Genomic DNA, 22,250 nt, shown 5'->3' on the forward strand with positions numbered 1-22,250 from the left:
AGACCGAAAAAAATTCCGTGATCCCCGATTGGAAGTGAATGGTGGTTCACCCTATAGTATCACCGATCCGTGGTCTAAACTGCCTTGACTTCACCATATTTCGCATTAAAAAACTATCGATGGTTATGATATTTGTGTTCCAAACTTTGACCTTATTTTCATTATAAAAGCTCCATTTCCAATAAAGGTAGCCTGTTTGTCTTCTGATACCATAGTCTACCTATGCATACTAGCTTTTTGTTCTGCAGTTAAATCGGGAAATTTGGATGTGAGGTGGGGGGCTATTGTTTAGATAGCTTAAGCTTGAGACTTGTCTACCATTTTCGTCCGACAGAGAGCTTGATGAAGGCCATCGCAGATATGATTTCCATGTATGTCGACGTGGAACTAAAAACCTGGGATGTCATACCCCTAACGTATCCTTCGCCTACTGCACCGCAGTTTGGGAGACCACACAGATGACGCCTTTTCGGCTCGTCCTTGGCAGGGAGGCAAAGACCGCGCTCGACGCCCTGTTCTTAAAAGTCACTGAAGAAGAGAACTTCGACGTTTGCGCCTACCTTCAGCGTGCAGAAGCCCGACGGCTTGCGCGACTACGGGTCGAAAACCACCAGCTCCCTGTCGCCCGACAACCTATCCGACGACGGGACGCCGAGTACAAGAAAAGTGACAGAGTCTGGAGATTGACACCAGTCCGCCGCCGAGGAATTATAGAGATGAAATGTCGGAACGTTCTTTTGGACCTTACAAAATACTTCGACGAATGCGTGAACTGAACTACGAAGTCTACACAGGCATATTTTAGCGCAAAAGACGGGACGGCAGGAAGAAAGGACGAACACCCTTCTCCTGTCGTCCCGTCTTTTGAGCTAAAATATGCCTATGAAGTATGAACACCAACTAGCCCAACATTTAACCCTTTTAAACTACGAAGTCGTTCCCGATGGAGCGACAGCATCGCAGCGGTGTCGCGCACGTCCATCAGTGATGCATGTCGTGCGCCTGAAACCCTCATACGCGACTACTGTTTGCATTTCCAGCTTGTATTTTGATTATTTTATTAGGCTCACTTATTTACTGTAATGTTTGCATTTTCGGCATTTTTTGTTATCTTTAGTTTTCTTTTTAAGCTTCGAATAGACTTGTATTTAAGAAGGGAGTAAAGGCGTGAAGCTTTGTAATGTTTGTTTATGCGCAAAGCCGCCAGCACGCAGCTTCATTGCTTTGTTTTTGGCGCGGGATGCGGCCAGGTTTATCAGAAATGACCGTGACCACAAGCAACTGCTTCTGTGGTATTCGAGGTTGTACTGTCCGATTGTACTCGCACGGACTGGAACCACCTTCCCGCCTCCGTCGTGTCCATCACTGCACCCGACGCCTTCAAGACTGCTGTATATAATCATCGTTAATCTGCCTATAGGTTTGGTTTGGTTTATGGGGTTTAACGTCCCATAGCGACTGAGGCTATGAGAGACGCCGTAGTGAAGGGCTCCGGATAATTTCGACCCCCTGGGGTTCTTTAACGTGCACTGACATCGCACAGTACACGGGCCTCTAGAATTTCTCCTCCAAAGAAATTCCAGCCGCCGCGGCCGGGATCGAACCCGCGTCTTTCGGGTCAGCAGCCGAGCACCATAGCCACTGAGCCGCCGCGGCGGCTTAATCTGCCTATAGACTGCACATGTATTTTTTTTTTGTAAATCACCCACTCCTTTTAGTAACGCCAATCGGTCCTGAGTCTAATTAAATGAAATGAAATATGAACGTGAGAAAACTTCGTAATAATGTAACCGAGCCCAAGGGGACATAAGTACCAGTCCCTACGGACGTCAGCTGATTAGTGGTTTTTAGTTTTACCGGTGCAAATAAAGGTCAAAATATGCAGAATCAACACTTAAGGCATGAGAAATATCGAGAACACAACCCAAGTAGGTGTTTTGAGGTTTTTCGCAGATTTAAATAAAACAGGAACAAAAACTTGGGGACGCTCAGACTGGGGGTTCAGATCCTGCTGGCGCTTTCTTCAGTTCATTCTCCGAATATGCTGGTACCGCCCATTCCTAAGCGTGCACTGAGGCAGCTACACGTTGTTTTGTATGCCTTCTTTGGTGCTGCCAGCTCGCTTATTTTGTGAGGGCTGATAACTGGTTTGTTTGCGCCCAAAATTTTATTGCATCGTCATCAAGGCCGAGGCTAAATTTTCCTGCCCTCAATATTAAGGTAGAATGGGAGACACGTACCGGCATATTAATGGATTGTCCCGTTGGACGGGCGGGCGATCGTTGCATGATCACGCAATATAGGGCGGGCAAACTGCACGGCGGTGGGCAGTTCAGATCTTTCGTAGCCAATTATTCCGTTGGCCCCGCCTGCTCCCATGCGAGCACTTAGCGCGGTCGTGGTGCTGCAGTACTTGGGCATACTTCCGGTGTGCTCTGTCATTCTTTTTTTGTATTTATTTAAGAGCGGTATGTTCGGAATGATATATATTACATGGCCCGCCGGTGGCCGTTTCGAGCACGAGGAGAAACCGGTCCTGTTTTCCGCATTTGTTGCGCAGCACGAAACACTATATGCGGTAAGCGTGGAGGTAAACAGGAATTGCGTGGTGTCGTGAGCGGCGCGCACGCGAACCACTGCAGGAATGTGTGCACTTAACTGGGTGCTTTGTGCGCGCAGTTGTGTGCGCTTTTGAACTGATAATTCATGTTTCGAGCTGCGCCCCGGCGTAAACTTAATACGTAGGAACACCGCAAGGTGGAGTTGGTCAAAGCGGACGGTGGTAGTGAACAGCAATAGCGGGGTACTGCAAAACAAAAGCAGTGAGAAAGGTCACAAGTCGGTCATGCGAGCGTATGATATACCAGAATAACACAGCATTGTTTTTAAATAACTCTTGCCTTATAGCAGGAAGGCGCTGTTTTGCTTATAGCGGTGGCGTACTGTAGGGGCGATGTGGGGGGGGGGGGGGGGGGGGGGTTCAGTAAACATGACTGCTTTTGAGACCCCGACGAATAAACGCGGCAGAATGTAATTAACGAGGAAAATTTAGGATACAAATGCACTAATTTATTTTTTTCTTGAATACGGATTTGTAGTTATGCCAGCTGTTATATGCAGGGCCGATTGTCGGTGTCAATACATTCTTGAAACAAAAGATTCGGATTCTCATTACTGGAAAAACTAAAGTGGTAATATTAAAGACAGCAGAGCAGCATTTACAGGCAATAAGAGGGGGATTTATCGGTAGTCAAAAAATTTTTTGTTCTGACTACTAGCTTTGGAGGAAGAAGCTCACATAACATGCCTCAAAAAGGGCGATATGGCTTAGTGTGAAATATATTAAGCGCGAAATATTACATCGTCTATGTCCCATATCTCTTAGTGCCGAGGAAAACGGTAGTCCTGCCCTACTACTAGGCTCAAAACGTCTAAGGAAGCTACGGATAATCTGTAATATACCTATTTATAAGGCGCAGAGTTGCCGAGCTCTAGCAACATAACAATTGTTTACTGACATTTCGACAGGGGACCAGTCTTCTTCAGAGACTGGTCCCCAGTGGAACCGTCATTAAACAATTTTTATATTTTTAAGCGCGTGTCAGTCTACTTTGTATGTATAGAACTTCTGGTTCATAGTGCCTTCCTCGCAAAAAATTTCGCTTGCAGTTTCGATTCGAATTCCTTGGCATTGTCCTGTGCAGACCATGATCTTATGACCACGATATTATTTTTTACTTAAGACGGCACACTCATCTGCGCAAAAGAAGCGGAGGCAGTACTGTGAGTAAAATAGGCAGGAAAAACTGGTTCACTAATGAAACCGGCTATAGACCTCTTCACATTTGCCTTTTTGGGCGCAGCCATATTTACACGGGGCTGTGCCAGCAGCGTTCTGATTGGCGGATTTCGTACAGCATGTGCTGGCGCATGCGCAGCACAGTCCAACGCGCTCACGCACTCAGTCAAGCTGCAAACAGTGAAAAGTTCTATAAACTGGGGGAAAAAGGTTTGATTTCGTTTATTGAGGTTTTACGTCTCAAAGCAACTCAAGCTCTGAGGGACGCCGCAGCGAAGGGCTCCGAAAATTTCGACCACCTGGGGTTCTCGAACGTACACTGACATCGCACAGTACACGGGCCTCTGGAATTTCGCCTCCATCAAAATTCGACCGCCGCGGCCGCGATCGAACGCGCGTCTTTCCGGTCACCATCCGAGCGCCATAACCACTGAGCCACCGGGGCGGCCCCGGTCGAAAAAGGACGAGGTCAAAGAAATACGTTCACGGCTCGCAGAGTTTTCTGCTGAAATGAACAGTGGTTCCAGCGACATGATTGTCGCTGTATAGAAAATGCGTTTTCCGCGAATGGTGGGCTGATGAAAGGAAAAAAAAAAAATAGCCGAAGGGATAAAACAAACTTGTCAGAAGCATCTGTGGACGGCGGTAAGAATGAACACTGCGAGCTACGAAGACGTGAGTGCGTGGTCTGCTCACATACGCCTTTGCCGCGCACAGGTCACCGACAGTGTTTGGCGAGCACCCCCGCACTGGCGCGATCGGGGTCGACAGGGAGAAGATCCTTCCGCGTGGGCGACTCAACGCGGATAGCTGCCTTCAGCGTTTCTCGGCCGTTGCATCCACGTGCTTGCGAAGAAAACGAGCGAGCTTTCATGTCTCGTTAAGCGGCAAGCGATGCCCTTTGTGTGATTGTGGGCAGGAATGACTTGCAACAAACAATGCAAAAAGAAAAGGACATGGCAGAGACAGGTGGGGGGTCTCTCTCTTATGTCAGTGTCTTCTTTGCGCAGTTTTTTTTTTTCTCTTAAATATATGCTCCCTGCTACACCATGTCTTCCTGCTACACAGCGCAATAAGCCGGTCGCGTGCTGTAGGCGGCATGCATTCCAAGTCACAAGACGGAGTGGCTGTAATAATGCCTGTATCATTTCGGCCATTCTGAAGCCTTGTCTTGAATTTTTTAACTCACCTCAAACTGCCTTTGATCGAGGAGGCTTAAATTAATTCCACACCTTGAAAATTATCGGGCCTTTCATACGTTGATATCCGAAGACAAATATCTGCGACTTCTGCTTGTTATTACGTTTTTATGTAGTTTATGATCGTCCCCTTGAACCCTTTGTTACCGTCCACGTATCCATCAACTGTAAGATTCCTGCCGCGTCTTTTGTTTTAACTGCTCATAACCTCTCATCCCGCTCACACGTACTCAGATGCGCACACAGCGACCTAGAGGGTTGTCCGAGAGGCGCTTCCTGCTCGATGGCAATGAAAGTTGCACGAGTCGTGAGGCAAATTATCACGGAAACGCGTGCCCAACGGGAGTCATATACTGCTGCAGTGTGGACGCAGAGTTCCTAAATTCTTACCTTACCTAAGACTTCCACGCACGGCACCAGAATACAGTATGGTACCCGGCTCGCATATCGAAAACTTCCGCCACCTGCAGCAATACCACAGCGCCAGGAAATTGCCTCTGAGTAGCGAAATCGCATCAACCTAGATGGCGCCAGCCACGCGAACATCGAAACACCCTATAGGAGCAACGAACCAATAGGCAAATTCAGACTCCGGACACAGGGACTAAAATGCAAGGTGTAAGACAAGAATGCATTTCTGCATTGCCATATCTCTCGTGTTCACTGCACTGCAGCTAGGGTTTTTGGTTATGATGACATACGAGACCGAAGGCGCTTACTGTACAGAAAGTGTCACATGCCGCTACCTGTGTAAACAGTACAAAGGAGAAGTTGCAATGACGCCCATTAATGACGTCGTTAGCGCAAGTGCAACGATCTCAGTCATTCAGTTGGAATAAATCAACACCGGAAATCATCAACCGCTGCATGTTATGCAATCTGCTTACATTACTTTCGAGCTTTCGACAGACACAACAACAACAAAGCAACCTTGAGCGACGCAACGGAGCATACAACGTGAAAGCAAAGGCCTTCGTTTGTTTCAAAATCCCTTAGCTACTTACGGAAGCTCGTCAGTGTGGGCGGAACAGCGTCATTAGAAAGAACTGCGTGCGCACGCGCCGCTTCATTACGCCCCGTACCCGCTTTACGCTCGCCTTGAACTGAATGCGCTTCGGACGCACCGACAGTTGCACTTGGCGCTGAATACGCTCAATACAAACAAACCGCGCTTCCACTCCCACTCCCGCCCAAACAAAAAAGCCTGAGTAATCGGCGGCGGCGGCGTCTTTAGACCTTGACACACAAGCGCTGCTAAGATGCGATTACCTCGACTATGCGGGTTATGTAACGCACGACGGACATTGACTTCTCCGCATTCGCCAACCTTGCCCTATTGCCGAGGATCGGAAGGAGTTGTCGCGACAATTTCTTATCTTGTCTCGCTACTTTCACCTTGCGTCATTAAGTGCAGGCGTACGTACACCTTGTCTCGCCGTCGGTGCGCGTAGAAGTTGTGCGGCCGTGACACGAACGAATGCTCGCTTGCGAGCTCATCGCTAATGGAAGGATTCATTCTTAATACGCCCTTTATGCGCGCCACGCCAGAGGGTATACCGCTTGTCTCGAGTTACAACGTGGGCGGTGTTGTTTGCGATCGTAATTTACGTTGCGGAGGCTCTTTCCTGGCGGCGGTCAGACATTAGGACTAGTGGGAAAGAAGTACTGAGCAGCGACAGAAAAATAATATTAAGAAGATCTTAAGGGCGGTGTTTTAGCCTAAGCAGAACGTAGAGTTGCGCCGGAGATTACAAGCATATTTATCCTTGATTGTTCTATAGCTAGCCAGGTGAAAAACGCACGTATAGCGGTCGGCATTAAGGACATTTGCATGGCTCCCCTACCATCACATTCAAAGTTCAAGCTTTCCGTTTGTTGTGTCATGGAGAGACGCTCTTACCCTCGTGAATCCAAGCAGGAGCTTAGTAGGAAGTGAGTGCTCGTTGTTTGAGAGCAACCCATTCTTGTCGTTTTGGGTCAGATGCGTTGAGGTACAGCCCTCCGGTGGGCAGCGAGAGACACTCAACCGAGAAACAGCGCACAGCTTACTCCTCTCGGGTGATAGCGTAGCAACGCAGAGGTACACAGAGCGGCACTCAGGTTCCCGCAGTAGAGACGCAACACATCACGCGTCTGAAACACAACCCAGACAACGCCGGCACGCGCTCACCGATGTGCACGTCTTCGTCCAGTTGGACACTCGCTCAGCACCTCAGCATCTTTGCAGCCCGTCTAACCACTGCTGCCCAGCTCGGCCGACGCATGCCGCAGGAATGCGCGCTCGTCTTCCTAGCCCGCAATATCCTCGCTCTGCCTACGGCCTGGCGCCTGTGCATCGTGATTCGCGAAGGCAGGGTGTCACGCCGCCGAGAAAATGACGCTTTTAGCGTGAGACGGATGTTACTTTCAGTGCTACGCATTCTGTCGCAGTCGTCGACACGTACGGCACCCTGGCCCACGTGCCATTGCAAGTGAACGAAGCAGTGTAGGAAACCTCACTTTTCGCTTTTCACCAGAGGGCACAGGATATGAGTAGCAGCTTTACAGCTTCCCGGCACCCTCCCCGGCTCCCCGCTTCCAAAAAAAGAAATTAAAATGAAGAGTAAAATAAGTGCAGTGGGGTGGCTGCCGTACACACTAACTACGGACGTCTCCTGAATGTGGACCTTATATCACATACACAAAGATGAGACTTTCCAATTGACCAGCAAAGGAACATAGCATTGCCACATACTCATTAGCCAGCATGTTGTCACGTGATCCCGACCCTGTCATGTAGGTCAGTTCCCTCTTTCGACATACCGTTCCCTCTTTCGACATACAGTACCACGACGGGGAATCTCCGCAACGCCTGTCTGATAGAACTGTTGGAAAATTGCAGCAGGCAATTTCGCAAATAAGAACCTGCACATTATTGAGTTACGTATACGCTCAAGAGGAGACCACGAATGCAGGGCTGGTTAGAGAGGTGGCTATGTGACAAAAAAAAAAAAAACAACGACGTAACAATACATTACGAAAGAAGGTGTTTGAAATGTCATTTTATTAGTCCTTATTAGTCTAAATGTCGTTTATTAGTCTAAATGTCGTTTATTTCCCTGTACCACGCTGTCTAATCCTCTTATCTGAGTTTTTCAGGTCCACCCAGCACCAACCCCCCGTCGGAGCCCCTTCAAAGCCTTTGTTCATTACGCACCCCCGGGATATAAGTTTTTCCACTATTGCAGCTTAACGAATCAAAATTCACCTCCCTCCCCTTCCTGACACGCATCCCCTCTCACACCACTTTTCTTCCCCACCCCCGGGGCCTTCCTCCTCGGAGCGAAGGCCCTATTTAATCCCTGCCAATGATGAACGCTTTGCCCAGACGAAGACAAGTCCCCTTGTCGAACCGTTGGCTCAAGCAACCTGAGGTTTTCCCCTCCCTTGTTCATTTTGTGATCGCCAAGGACCACCTACCACACCCTTTCTCTACCATGGACTCCCGTTTATTAGTTAAGTGAGCCGTTAGTTGCCAGAGAGGTGAAGGATTAGCCACCGCCAGGATCGTTTTCAACGCTGTCAGTGAGGGGAAATAACGCTTCAAAAGATTTGAAAGTAAATGATAGAACTTCGCTCACGGCATCTTGAAGTTTTTGAAACGGGATCTATTTATTAATTTCGCAATTTCTTGCAGTGGAGTAGAGGCTAAGAGAGGGGCAATTTCTTCGGCTTCCCAGGCTATGATGACAATGGCTCGGAACTGTGCAGAAATAACACGCTTCTGGAAGTTTCTGGAAGTTGTCGCCCCTCTCTGGTAACTTCCACTCCACCGCTGACAGTTGTAGAATGGAGCACGGACAGTCAGGCCGGAATGAAACGCGAACAGAGCACGTCAAGAAAACAAAATATTTTACCTGCCTACTTTCAACTGTAGTCTACAACTAGCCTGATTCATGTGTCTGGGTAAAGGGCCTACTGAAATGCATAATCGAAAATAGGTTGTAAAAGAATATCTCGCTGCAAAGCAGAAATGTATGACATATGCGTGTTCGCGTTTCATTCCGGCCTGACTGTACATTCGTTACCACGAAGGCTTGTGTGTTGTGGAGGCACATTTGCAGCAAGTGGCAGCGGAATGCCCTGGGCGGCTAAAAAATCCGCATTCATACGCAAAAAACTAAAGCTAAACGTTCCCAGCGGAACGTTTAGTACATAGCGGTGGTGCCGAACAGCTTTCTAAGGTATGCAAAGCCTCTCTAGTGCTTGTGCGACGAATTGAGCTCGCATGTTCTCACCTGACGCCCTTACTTTTTACTCTAATCCTCTCTTTTCCTCCTTCCCGTTGTCATCCCTCTTTCTCTTTCCCCACTCCAGAGTAGCCAACCATAACACTCTCCTGGTAAACCACCTTGATTTTCCTCTTTCTCTCTACCTCTCTACAGCCTCATAAAAATGGTCTGTAGACTGTTTATAGCCTTCTTATCGGCTCTGTTGCCTTCGTAGAGATATTTTATTTTGCCTATTCATAGTCTATAGACAAAAGTGTGCTAAAAGTGTATGGACATGAACTTATAAATTCTTCTTAAACTTTTTATAGAGTTTTAATAGACTAGTCTATATGACCTGTCTATAGAAAGTATGGACCTTATAGATAAAAATCTGTTGACAGTCTGTCCAAAGAAAGTTCAGCAAAGAGCAACGACAACCGCGAACGCAACAGCGTTCGACGTCTTTCCGTCTTGCCCTCTGTGCTCTCTCTTCGGCATCATGCGATCTTCGTACGGCGCAGTATCTTTTTCCCGTTCGGCTCGATTCACAGAATTTTTCCTCCGGCAAAGAGGGGAATGACTGTTGTCGCTGTTGATCTTAATGACACATCACGCGGCCCCGCTAGATCAGATGAGGTCCTCATGCTAACGACTTTTTTTTTTCTTCTTAGCGATCATTAGAGCTAACCTTCGCATTGCAGTGCCACAGGTGCCGCACACTGACTTCAGCCGGAGCCCTTTTTTCCGAAGTACAGCTGCCGTTTTTGCGCTAGTGCGATGCCTTGTACCACCCGTATTTCTTGACGCCTGTCTCAGTGTACGTTTCCCCAGAAGCGTAGCTTTTTCCAGAAGCGTACCTTCCTCCTGGTTCAGACTTTACTGCAGTCTTGAGACTGGACATCTTGTGCACATGTCGACCTGCCACGCTAGGTTTACTGTTGTCGTCCCTTCTCGGTAAGAATCTCGCGTAAGTGTCTTTGCAGTTGGAACACGGACGCGCAGTCGCGTGACATTGACAAAGGTATGTAACCTACTTGACCTAAAAGCAACCTCAAAGGGAGGGCATAGATGTAGCTCATCGCCTTTGCTGCTAATAAATACGCTTGTGTTTGCCTCACTGCCGCTTGTACAAGGCACAGGTAATGCGCCTTTAAGAGTATGCACCTAGAAGCTAACGAATAAGAGAAGCCTCCCTACCGAACTGCAGCAGGTAAGACAGCGCCATGTTCAGGGTACGGGTGTGTATATCCGCAGTCTGAACGAGGCGACGCTGCAGGTTCAATTACACAACAGGGGCGACCTTCCTGTTCGGCTTCTCCCTGGTTTCCCCCTTCATTGCGCAATATTTCGCAATACCGTCAGCCACGCTCGAGCGTTTCCACCACACACACCAAATAGATAATACGCTTTGTTTAGCAGGCAGGAAAGGAAAAAGTGCTGCTTGTACACGTGCCCCACGCATCGGATCTTATCGCCACCACCGCAACAGCCGTTGCCATGAATGTGTTCTTCGCCAGCTGTAGCGCTTTCTTTCCTCTCGATCCTGTAGCAGGAAGCGACCGTCTATAGGCGGCAGGAGCAGGCTCGGGGCTACCAGCCAAAAACGCCTTTATCGACCCCCTCCCCTCACGGAACGGGTCTATCCTGCCTACGTGCCGAGGCTATGCCGAGGCCCATAAGCGTGAACGCTTGCTTCGCCCGGCTTTCTTTCTGCGCGCAAGAGAAATCCCCCCGTGTCCGGAAATGGTGGGCTTCCGACTTCCGCGAGCGACATTGGATTCAAGCCCAACCGCTTTTATATAACAGTGGCGCCCGTTTCCTGTTTATACGCTCACCCTTTTCTCTTCTTTCGTGTACGCTCCTCAGGAGGGAATGACACTCTCTCTACATCTTTGTTTCCTTACCGTGTTCGTTCTCTCCGGATGCTTTCTTACCTTTTTTTACTGCTGGTCATTGTAGAAGTTTTACACGGGTGCTGGCGAAAAAACAAAATGATCGTCCTTCTGCGATTCTAGCCGTACCTATATAATGGCGCCTTGGGACCGCATTGTTCTGCTACAGAAGGCCGCCCTCGCGTTCCGACGTCTTATTGACACCTACTGTCTTACGGTCCGCCGCGCTGCCTTGCGGAAAGCGACGAGGCAGAAGATTCTTGTGATAACGGCACCTAGTGACGCAGGACTGAAGGCTTGGCGGCGTTTTCTGTAATATTACAGATATGATCGTTCAAATGGCCTCGAGCTGGAACAAAGCTGGGGGCTGTACGCTTGCGAGTGTGCCAATAGATGACGCCGCCGCTCACTCAAATGGTAAGGCGTTTGCGGCTGATGTCCTGTTCCTTAGCAGAGCGCCAATACTGTGTGTTGGCGCTACATCTCATCATCATACGGCCTTGGTAAAACACAGTACCTCAACAGAACGTAGCAAATGACGCAGCTGCACTTCTTTATTCGAGGTACATGTTTTGCCCTCTGCTACATGTGGCATTGCAGCCAAGGCGACGTGCTGGAGACCACAATGTCTCGGGTTCATCACCCATATATACGCCACCACTGCAGCTGGATTTTGATGACAACGGGATGCAAAAACGTCGTTGATTCGACAGTTTGGATATGGCTAGGTTTATGGGGGTTTAACGTCCCAAAGCGACTCAGGCTATGAGGGACGCCGTAGTGAAGGGTTCCGGAAATTTCGACCACCTGGGGTTATTTACCGTGCACTGCCATTGCACAGTACACGGGCCTCTAGAATTTCGCCTCCATCGAAATGCGACCGCCGCATATTTTTTGGTTTGGAGGAGTGTTTAATCCGTGAATCCAAATCTGTCCACGACGGCGTCCCTCTACTGCAGTTTTCTGATCACCATTTCAAAATGAAGTTATTGGCCCACATTGTACACAGTTGTGTGAACAGCGAGAATGTAGGAGAAGCCAACGTGTTTAAAAATTCTCGATGAACCCGGAAACATCGCAACTTGCGAACCCTAACCACAAAGGAACCAGCTTCGACGTGCTTATGTTTTCACTGCGTAATCCTGACAGCTGGAGTTAAAGCCGCAGGAAAAGCTGGAACACTTCGTCCACGTTCGCAGAGAAACGCCGCGGTGGCTTTCCACGCGTTCAGCGCACTTCTCACAAGGAAGAAGGAAAAGCAAGTGCCCGGAGCGCGCCAGAGCGTACGTACGGGCCACCACTCTGTCCGCTTCCTGGGGAAAGCGGCGGCGGGAGTGGAAATTATCGCTGACCGCTTCCTATTACGCCGTCGCTCTCGGCAACCGCTGTCTCTCTGCCTCTCTCACTGCTCCCCCTCCCTCTTTGTTGCCTTCTCCGCGGTACGTGTTACTTCATCTCTCCGCTCGTTTCGTGAGCGTGCGCCTTTAGTTATTGTCCTTTCCCGATTTCTGCGCCCTCTGCTCCCGTTATCGGCGCGTTTTTCATTGATAGATTACGCAACACCGTGGGCAGGAACACTTTCCTCACGAAAGAAAGGTGAAGAAGAAAAAAGATACGAAAAGAGTATTCGAAAAAAAAGGAATCTATCGACTTCAGCGCTTTGTGAATGGCGTCAAGATTTTTTTTTTTTTTTTTTTGGGGGGGGGGGGGGGGGGGGCAGATTCACGAGCCATCATCGTAGTCTTTACACTGGGTGTTTCATTTAATTAACTCCAGATTTGCTCTGAAGGGAGTAAATAATTAAACGTTCTGTAGAGCATGTTAAGTTGCTGCACGAATAATAACTACTAAAATGTACATGAACAAGATACCCGCCTGGCCAAAAAACCCGCCAAAAGCAGTGATCTGCAGTAAGGTGGAAAGCTGGGCTAGCTCAATTGGATTCGTGACCTTAGTAACCCGAAGGACGAGCATGACAGGAAGCGCTCGTGTCGTGTCGTATTTCTTACTGTCGTTATATAACAGTAATTAAATCCACCCAAAAATCATCCAAAAGATTAGGAGTAATTACATCCATCCAAATAAGTAGCATCCACCCAAGCATCCATTCATTAACTTCCACCCTAAGCATTGTACGAACTTTCTTCCAACGTCCTCGTCCTTCGTGTTACTACCATTGTTAGCACTGATCTGCATATAATACGGCATTCTCGCAAACAGGAAATATGAATTGAATAACATGACGCACCCGGTACATACGCGCTGTTTGTCCCGGAGCCATTGTCAGCCGGGCTGGCTCTCTGGCTTGTATTTCTTCAGACTCATATAGCAGCAAGCGTAAGGAGCGGGCAGCCTTTCTGAAGGCTTCGCCGGACACGCGTGTGTAATAATATCGGGACTCCGACGGTTGCGTTACTATTTTCTGTCGTCCGCGTTCACTTGTGCGCAGAAGCATTTCCGCGGCCTCGCATCGAGGTTGCCGTATATTTACTTTACGTAACGGTTACAATAAGGAACGGGCTGGCTTGGCGGAAGGGGCTTTGTTCCAACCAGCTGCACCACAGGGTTGCTCGAGACACACCGCTCTTCGACAGGAAGCCGGTGATCTGTAAGGAGCCGTCGCTAAAAATAGCCGCTTGAGAGTCGCCTGTACGCCTATCGTCTCTGCCTGCCTGCCGGCGACGTGAAGAAGTGCGCTGCACAAAGTGGCTTCTGGCAAAGAAGGGCGATTAAAAATTAATAAACAAAAGCGTTGCAGATGTGTTTGGGTTCCCGCTATGCAGGAGCCCGCTTTACTCTCTGCCGGAATATTTCGCTCATAACAGCAGATGAGGTTCACTCAGTGAGTCATCAACCGTCGTCTTCAAATGCATGTCAATTTAACTTTCGCTGGCGGTTTCAAACTGGTCATTTAAAGTGGATTAGGGCATTAATATTGTCTTCAAGTTTCTGGTGCGTATCTGAATTTATTTCTTCCGTTTGAAGTGCCCTCAGCTCATACCGTTTCTTCTTTTTATTTGTTGTGAAGGGTCTTGGGGGGAGGGGGGCGGAGGGGCTCTTATTATGAGGGAGGTCACGTGGTGCACTGGTCACGTATACCGCACCACGGTATACCGCAGCGCATATATGCAACACGATCTGTCCGGCTTACACAGCGCAGTGCAGCAACCCTTTCATTTCCGCGTTTTTCGGCAGGGGTCGTGCGTGGCGCTCTGAGGCACTAAGGAGTGTCTGTAGCTGCAAGTCTACCGCGAGCCATCACTATATTTAACTTTCGCGCAGGTGGCGCTAATGCGTGGGCACACGTGGCATTGTTTCAGAAGGAAGGAGAGGGGAGGGAGGCAGTCTGACAGTCTTCTGTGCATAGGCGCGCTGCTCAGATGAGAAAAGCACACGCCGCCCGGGTGTGCATGCGCGCTTGCATATGTGTGCTCACGGAGGCCTCTTTACGGTGGGGGTCTATATCTGTCCACCTCAACGACGTGTCTCCGCCTCCTCGTCACTCCTTCTCTTCTTTTTACTCCCTCTCAAGTTCACTGCTTTCATTTTGCTTTGTCTTGTCTTTCTATAGCCGTAGCCCCAGCGGGGGAGTGTTGCGGTCCTTCTTCTTTACAGCGTTCAATAACGACGGCGCGTCGCCTACAGCAGCAACCCGTCTCGTTTTCGCCGCTGAGTGCCTCTCTCGCGGATCCTCCTTGGCCGCCTCGCCTTTCGCAGCAACTGGGTCACACGGCTCCGAGGGGGGGTTCAGAGGCCGCCACAGTGGATGTCGAAAGCAGGCTTGGTCTTCTGGCCGACATGGATGAGGGAGAAACGGATCCTGTCGTCCGCTAGAGTGCGCAGATCCTGCAGTTCATCTTCCTCTTCCCTCCTCCCCTTCCCTCGCCCGGCTATTCTTCGCTATCTTCATTTGTTCTTCGAGGAAAGTGGTCGTTTCTACGGATGACGAAGCTTTTCTGACAGCAGGAACAACGATACGTCATCGGAGAGGTTGGCCCTGCCAGTGTAGTTTTCGCGAGGGCTGCTCGTTTCATGGCCCACGTCGTGATGATTGCAGCGCCTTTTTGTGGACTGAGGGAGCTAAAAATCGCTGCACCTGGTGGGGTGCCCCTGGGTACTGCATTGTACGATGCCTTGTCCTTATAAATGGCAGTGATGCGGGACCGAGTGAAATTCTTTTTTTAAGAACAGTGGTCGATACTGCGAATAGTAAGATTCAGTGCGGGCGAGACCGAACAAGTAGCTATGGAGCTCGTGTTCACGTTGATTGCATGTACGTCTCCTTAGCCCCCGTTGCTGCGACAGCTACAAGCACAGGCTACTGTTCTTTCCGAAACAGACTACTGCAGCATTTCAGGGTGTAAACCGTCCGGGAAATCAGTGATATTTGTTGTCGTCAAGGAAGAGGAATTGACGGGAGTATAGCTGTCGGTTCGACAGAATTGGGAGCTACTACGATGGGACCTAATCGCTTAACGCTGGTCGATCCCGATTAGTAAGTATGGTACACAATTCGCATCTTCCCTCTGTGTACTAGGGGGATGAAAGGGCAGGGAAGATTTATGGGGAGGGTGGTGGAAGGAAAACGAAGGGGAGGGTGGTGGTGGTGGTGGTGAAAAACTTTAATATTCTAAGAGAGCTTGAGGGTTAAAAAACCCTGCTGCATGGTCGGTATCCTTAGTCCGGGACACCGCACGACGAGGCCCCGTCTCGCGCCCGCTTGACCAGAGCCCTTTGGGACTCCAGCGTGGAGCAGTTGAGGAGGGCAGTCTCCCATGCCTCTCGGGTGGGGATGGGGGAAGGGGGAAGGTGAGGATTCTGAGTACATGCCCACACCATGTGAAATATATCGCAGATCTCTCCACAGTGCGGGCAGCGCCCATCTGTGTTCGGATCGAAGTGTTTTGCTATGGCAGGACAGAGAAGGGTTCCTGTCTGCAGGCGCCGAGGGCGGGCTCCGAGAGCGAAAAATTTCCTGCGGGAAAACCCCGAAAAATTCCATTTTTTTTTTTAGGAAGAAAGTCCATGAAAAGCCTTGCGAAAATAGGACCTCCCACTCGCCCCGACCGCACGCTCAAAGAGCCGCCCCTAAATTCTCCCCTGTGAGAATAAGATTATGGGTGAAAACAATGGTCGAGATTAGACGGCAGAGTGGCTGTCGAAGGATAACAGAAATGCCGAATTTTATCATCGATCAATGTTACGTTTTCGCACCTTCCTTTTATTTTATAATTCAAATGCGAAGGTTTCGAAAGTTTTTCAGATATTTTCATTGGAGCGCTCCAGACCGCGCTGTTTCCCACTCATTCACTTAAGTCGTTAATTCACCGAAGTTCTGGATTCTCTGTTTAAACCTCCTAATGAGCTGCAAACAGTATGACTGAATTCTATACTCTTAACAAAAAGACTCCCACGTAACGTGGCCCAAGGATTCAAAAAGTGCTGCGTGTTGCGGCAGTGAAACTAAAGCAATATAGTTTGGGGTCGTTAAGAGCAAGCATGAGCATATTTTGTTATATGCCGGTAGTTATGAGTGACAATTATTCCATAAAATGTTTAAATCAGTAGAAACACACAAAAAGCGCCGTTTAAAAGAAAGTTGTATGCATACAAACAGATGTCCGTCGCAGCGGCTCAGTGACTGCGATGTTTTGCTACTTTGCACGACTTAGCTGGTTCGAATAAGGCCACGACAACCACATATGTCGATGGAAGTGAAGCGCAATAACGCCTGTGCACCTAGCTTTTCGGGCATGTTAGATAGCCGAAATGATAAAAACTGCTTGGTACACAAGGACATCGATTAAACTGATTCGAAACGAACATTAATGGGGCTAACGAACTGACGGCCTGCTTTACACATTGTTGTTTCTTTGTCGATTCATTTGTGGATTGTTTCTAAGATCCGCATCTTCTTTTAACTCAGGCTTTTTGCGCAACTTATTCTCTAGATTAACAAGAGGTACAGGATGCCCCTCTAATTTAAGCGACCAGCGGCTCTCTGCGTCGGACACATTCCTGTTACTGGCACTGGTTCTCGTTAAGTCACTGAATCGCGTAACATTGGACACGCCCTAATATATCTTATCCGTGGAATGAGAATTCAGGCCGTCAAGCTTGTAAATATTTGTCTCTTATAATTTAGTGGCCCCGCGCAATGCGCCAGGACGGGTGGAGAAAGAGCGCCTCAGGAACAGGCTAGATCATTTGGACTAGAGAGGGTGTGGGAATAAAAAACGTACACGAGCTTTCGCGGAGTTAGCGCCGAGACGTGCATGCAGGCAGGGCAGAAGAAGCATTACGACGATATTTCTTTTTTTTTTCTTTAGCGCCAAGGAAAAGAAAAGAAGGCGGAGCCTTTTCCTGGTCGCTGGGAAGCTTTTTGTGCGTTTCCTGGGCCTCCATTCCGGCCGCCTGTGAGGTCGATTACCAGCTTTCACCATCGTTGGGCACCTAAAAATAACTTTAGCGGCGAAGTCCCTGCCGAAAAACAAACAACAAAAGAAAAAGGAGCTTCGCAAAAGGAGCGATCTTGCTGGAAAACCCCCCATAGTTCCCTTTCTGCCATGTGACAATGTTCTCACTGTGCGGTATTGGAAGGGACCGACTTTATAGCTTTTGCGACGTCTGAACTAACTTTACGCGGAAGGCGGCCGCTGAATACGAAGTCGGCAGCGCAAGTATCCGCAGCGCCGACTCTCAAGCGCAGGAGTCCAACGTGTACATAATGGGCTTGCCTAGATCTTTCTTTTGAGTTGATCACTTATTATTGCCCGTTCGATTAGTATTCCTTGCTTGCTACAATTTGTATCATGTGTGTTCATGGATGACTTCTCTCAATTGTCCTTTCTTTTCAGTGTGTTGTTAAGCCAATAATCACATGTCCCATAAGCGACGCTGGTTCGCTGCCGTCGTAATTCATTCACTTTTTGGCGCAACAGTTTTTCAAGACGTTGCGTTATGTATTAAGTCTGTAAAAGGAGGTGGGGGGTTTTCAATGGCAGCAACATACTTTTGGACGCAACGGCTACTATCGGCACGGATACTAAACCCTATAGTGTCATCTAGTTCGCAATGTCCGCATCATGTAATCTTCTGAAAGTTATAAACAAAGAAAAAACACCCCTCCCCCACCACCCAAATAAAGAGTGTTTGGGGGGGGGGGGGGGGTGAACAACTCTCACATGTGACATGTTATCTGTAATTCTTGACCGAAAGCTTTGGGCAGGCGTAATAAGAATAACGAACACTCATAACGGCTACAGAAAATTTTTCTGCGTTTTTTTTTGTGTTCTCAATCGGTACTTTCTCTGTGCAGCTTCTTGTCGTAGCATGCCCACTACTTGACATAATTAAGGGAGTAATTAATCACGTCATAAGGTGCCCTTATCGCAGCAGAGGCTTCTACAATATCGTCTCGCGTTATTTTCTGTATGTGTTATCCAAATTTTCCTCCAAAAGTCCAAAAGATCCAAAAGTTTTGTCGCAGCTACTGCTCCCTGTCTTGAGCGTTCAACTTCAGTGATCACATGTTAGACGAAATTGAACTGAAGATTGTTCGTACCCACACCATGAGCACTTATAGTCCCTGTTCATAGTTGCGTTGAGATAATTTCGACCTTAATATTGGCAGTATCCAGTCAAGCCACATTAACGGCGTTTACTTTCTCGAACGTAAGAGACGATCCTTCGCCGCACTGCAGGACATACATGACAAACATATTCTTGCATTGTTCAATCGCTGTAAAGAACATAATTATTACACGGAGACAGAACATGGAATGGTTCGTAGCTTATTTTGTACGAAATGTAAATAGTAGTATTCGGATCTGACTTGTTAACATTTCGCAAGTGAAAGACAGGAATGCACTTTGGACTCACTCCGTGGAGACAAGAAGTAGAACGCCATCCCCACCAGTGGAACGCCTAATCTGGTGCAGTGGGTAACCGGGTAACTTTGTAACGTGTACATACACAGCAAGGTTTAAGTCAGTGCGAGATATTTATTGCTTTTGTTTCCCCTAACAAAATGGCACATGGGAGGTGAAATAAAATGATACTTTTAAGGAAAATAGAGGTTGCTATATGTGTTAGTTTTCTCAGTTACGTAACGGTGTCTCCTACTGACCTAGATGTTCTTGAAGGCAGAAGACAACCCTATAGGCCTTGCTGGACCTTGCTGAAGACACTGTGATCTGGGTTGCTCAGTGTTGAAGCTGACCCTCTTAATAAAGTTAACTTGGTAAGAGAAAGGAATTTGCATGGCTGCTTTGTGGTAGCTTGCGTATCTCCATGTGATGTTGACACACCTGGCGCTTGAAACACATTTTGAAAGAGAGTTTGGGCTGCGTGTCGCAACATTTATTTATTAAAAGAAAGAAAAGATTAGCAAAATAGGTCTCATAATTAGCGTCATTTGCAGTACCTCTCCCGCTCTCTTAAAATCGGCAGCAATTAGTCATCTGCTCGGGGCCATCTGCTTAGCTGCTTGGAGGCAGTTGTATGCAGGTCGATGTTCCTGATGCCATGCCTCATCGACCACAAAATGGGAATAGATATAATGCTCATTCTTATTTCATATTGTTACTGTGGTAAGAACGCTATAACCCCAGAGTTAAAAAAAAGAATACATTTCTATCATATCTTTGTATTCTTCAAATATGTCTTCTGACTTGCTTTCCGCTCACAACATGATCCTTCTGCCTTTTCGCTCAACAGGTTTTGTCGCCAACGCCAGGAATCGAGTGTTTCGCACAACGTGAAGCAGCAGAGCTGTTCACACATACCGGACGCCGAAATCCGCTTATAAGGCCTTGTGTCCCAAAAGCAAATAAAAGCACACGCCGACGGGTTAGGCTATCGCATCAATATGTCGCCAATTTGAGCTGGCCAACGTGACCTGGAATTTTCACGACGTTGCCGAAATATTTGTCGACAAATGTGCGCCTTGCTCGCAGGCGGCACATTCAGTAGTTTCCGAAAGGTGGTCGTAAAAGACTGTCGGATGCGAATTAGTAATAAAAAAGAAAGCACTATAGTCAAAGAGGCCTAATCAGGTAGCAGTTTGCCACTGAGTCGCCCTAGGTTCCTAGAAAGCACTACTCTGCTTAGAGTGACGAGGAGTGGAACCGCCCAGGTGGGAACTTTTTCCACATACACTGGGCTCTAATTGGTACTGCTTCGTGTACGCCCCATGGCAACAGCTCTTCACGCTGGCTCAAGAGGCTCGCAGTGTTCATTGACCTGCTTCAAACCTGCTTCAAACATCCTTCCGCGCTGCTGTAGCCGTCCCCACGCATATTATTGTTTTGCCCTCGGTAACTGAAAAATCGCGTCCTCCACAACACGCAGAACTTCCGCAATAAAATTGTGATTCTGATGGCCAGAATGACTTCGCTTATGAACGTCGAGAAAAACTATAACATAGGCAGAAAAAATCAGAAGTTTCGGTTACGCTGGCAACCTGAAGAAGGCTGTCTAATCTTTTTGCTGTCACATGAGAGCAGCCGCAGCAGAAAACTCGGACTCCTTGAGTTATTCCGCACATATTGATTTCTTTGCTGCGCTCTTGCTCTTCCAGTTATGGTAGGAGCAAGCAGCGATCATCTCGTTGGAACTTCTGCTTTTAAGTATTTACATAGAGATGTGGCTAAAACGTTTGGGGCAGTAGACATGGTGCGGAAGGTGCGAAGTGGTAACCAAGCAACGAAATAACGAACTGAGGTGAAACATTCCCTCTAATTTCTTTTTCATTTTGCTTTGGGCCATGCGAAAGCCGTCATAGCGTCCCTTGCTCCAAGTTATTCGAGAAATGTCAAATCTACTTTCGCAGCTTCGGATTCAGCATGAACAAGTAACCTGGAAGACAGTCGTAGGTTCACTTACCTCTTATTCCTTCAAAGCAGGGCGGGACTTTCGAGCAGAGGGTCTCTTCCCCAAAGGACGTTGGTCGGTATCAGTGGAAATCCAGAAGTTGTCACTGTTTGCACGCAGAGGTCTGACGACGAAGGCACCCAAGAGGCACTTGCTTCCAAAACAGACGCGTGGAGATCCAACCCGTGTTTCAGCACGAAAGTCTCTTTGATTGCACTACGACGACGACCACGTCTGGTTCTCACGAAACGACTGCCGTACCGCCTCTTACCGAACTGTTTTTGAGACAAAAAACACAAGGATTCTATACAGGATTTGTGGACTGTTTTTTCTACGTGGTTTTCAACGCGGAAAAGATTGAAGAAGTCGGCACGAACAGGAACGCTGGCTGTGCGAGCAGCGAGCGCCGTGTGCTCTTGACCGTCGCCGGGTGATAGCAGAGCTCGCGCGCAGGACGACGGAAGCGGGCGGCGAAGACCGGCGCGGCGCAATCCGCGCGATGAGGAGCGGGGAGGCAGGTGGGCGGCGGGCAGCGAGACGTCGGAACTTCCGCCGAGAGCGGCGGCTGCGTAGCGTGCTGAAGGGGACGCGGGCGACGACGATCTTCCGATCCGGGCCCGACTGGAAAGGTTGTGCACCGCGTGTCCCGGAAAAAAGGGGGCCGAAAAATCACTCTCCTCGTTGACCCAGATCAGAATCCCCCCCGCCACCTCCGCCACCAGCAGCGCTCACCGGCACGCCTCTCTTCGCCCTCGTCGACCCTTTCCCTTTCGCTGCTGCGGTCGCCTGCCTACTCGCCACAGCACCCTTTCCTGACGTCATCATTACGGGTGTGTTCGGCTGAGCTGCCACGATATGCCTGCCAGGCGCTTGGTCACGTGCTGTGGATTTTGCTGCAGTGCTGGGGAAGAGCTCGATAGCGTGGCCAGGCTCGCGCTTAGGTCGGAAGAGGAGGACACCGATGACCCGGAGAACGCAACGCCAGCGGTAACGTTCGGAGACCTCGCAGGTTGAGAAAGGTGCCGATAGACTCACGCTTGTAAGGAGGGAGATGCGCGAGCGGAAGTCGGCTGACGCGTGCTCTGACTGTTTAGACTTTTAAAACTGACGCAGCACTTTAGACGCATGCAAAGTACGTGAAAGAGGTGAGTAGCTGGCCCACGGCAGGAACAGAACTGGACTGGCTGTAAGAGCGCGTGATACGTTAATAAAAAAAAAAACGCAGAGAGAGGTTAAA

At 48.7% G+C, this 22,250-nt stretch overlaps 1 protein-coding gene across 1 annotated transcript in view; it reads right to left on the bottom strand.

The window, feature by feature from the left end:
- The window catches only part of LOC149342195 (clavesin-2-like), a 58,327-nt gene extending 36,570 nt beyond the window's left edge, over positions 1 to 21,757 (bottom strand). The window contains exon 1 of the mRNA XM_089542124.1: positions 21,026 to 21,757. The gene's annotated coding sequence lies outside the window, so the exon portion shown is untranslated. The remainder of the gene's footprint in view (positions 1 to 21,025) is intronic.
- Positions 21,758 to 22,250: the final 493 nt, after the last annotated feature.

This window comes from Amblyomma mixtum, chromosome 5 (genome assembly GCF_055824585.1).
Source record: "Amblyomma mixtum isolate Tamu chromosome 5, ASM5582458v1, whole genome shotgun sequence".
Classification (NCBI taxonomy): domain Eukaryota; kingdom Metazoa; phylum Arthropoda; class Arachnida; order Ixodida; family Ixodidae; genus Amblyomma; species Amblyomma mixtum.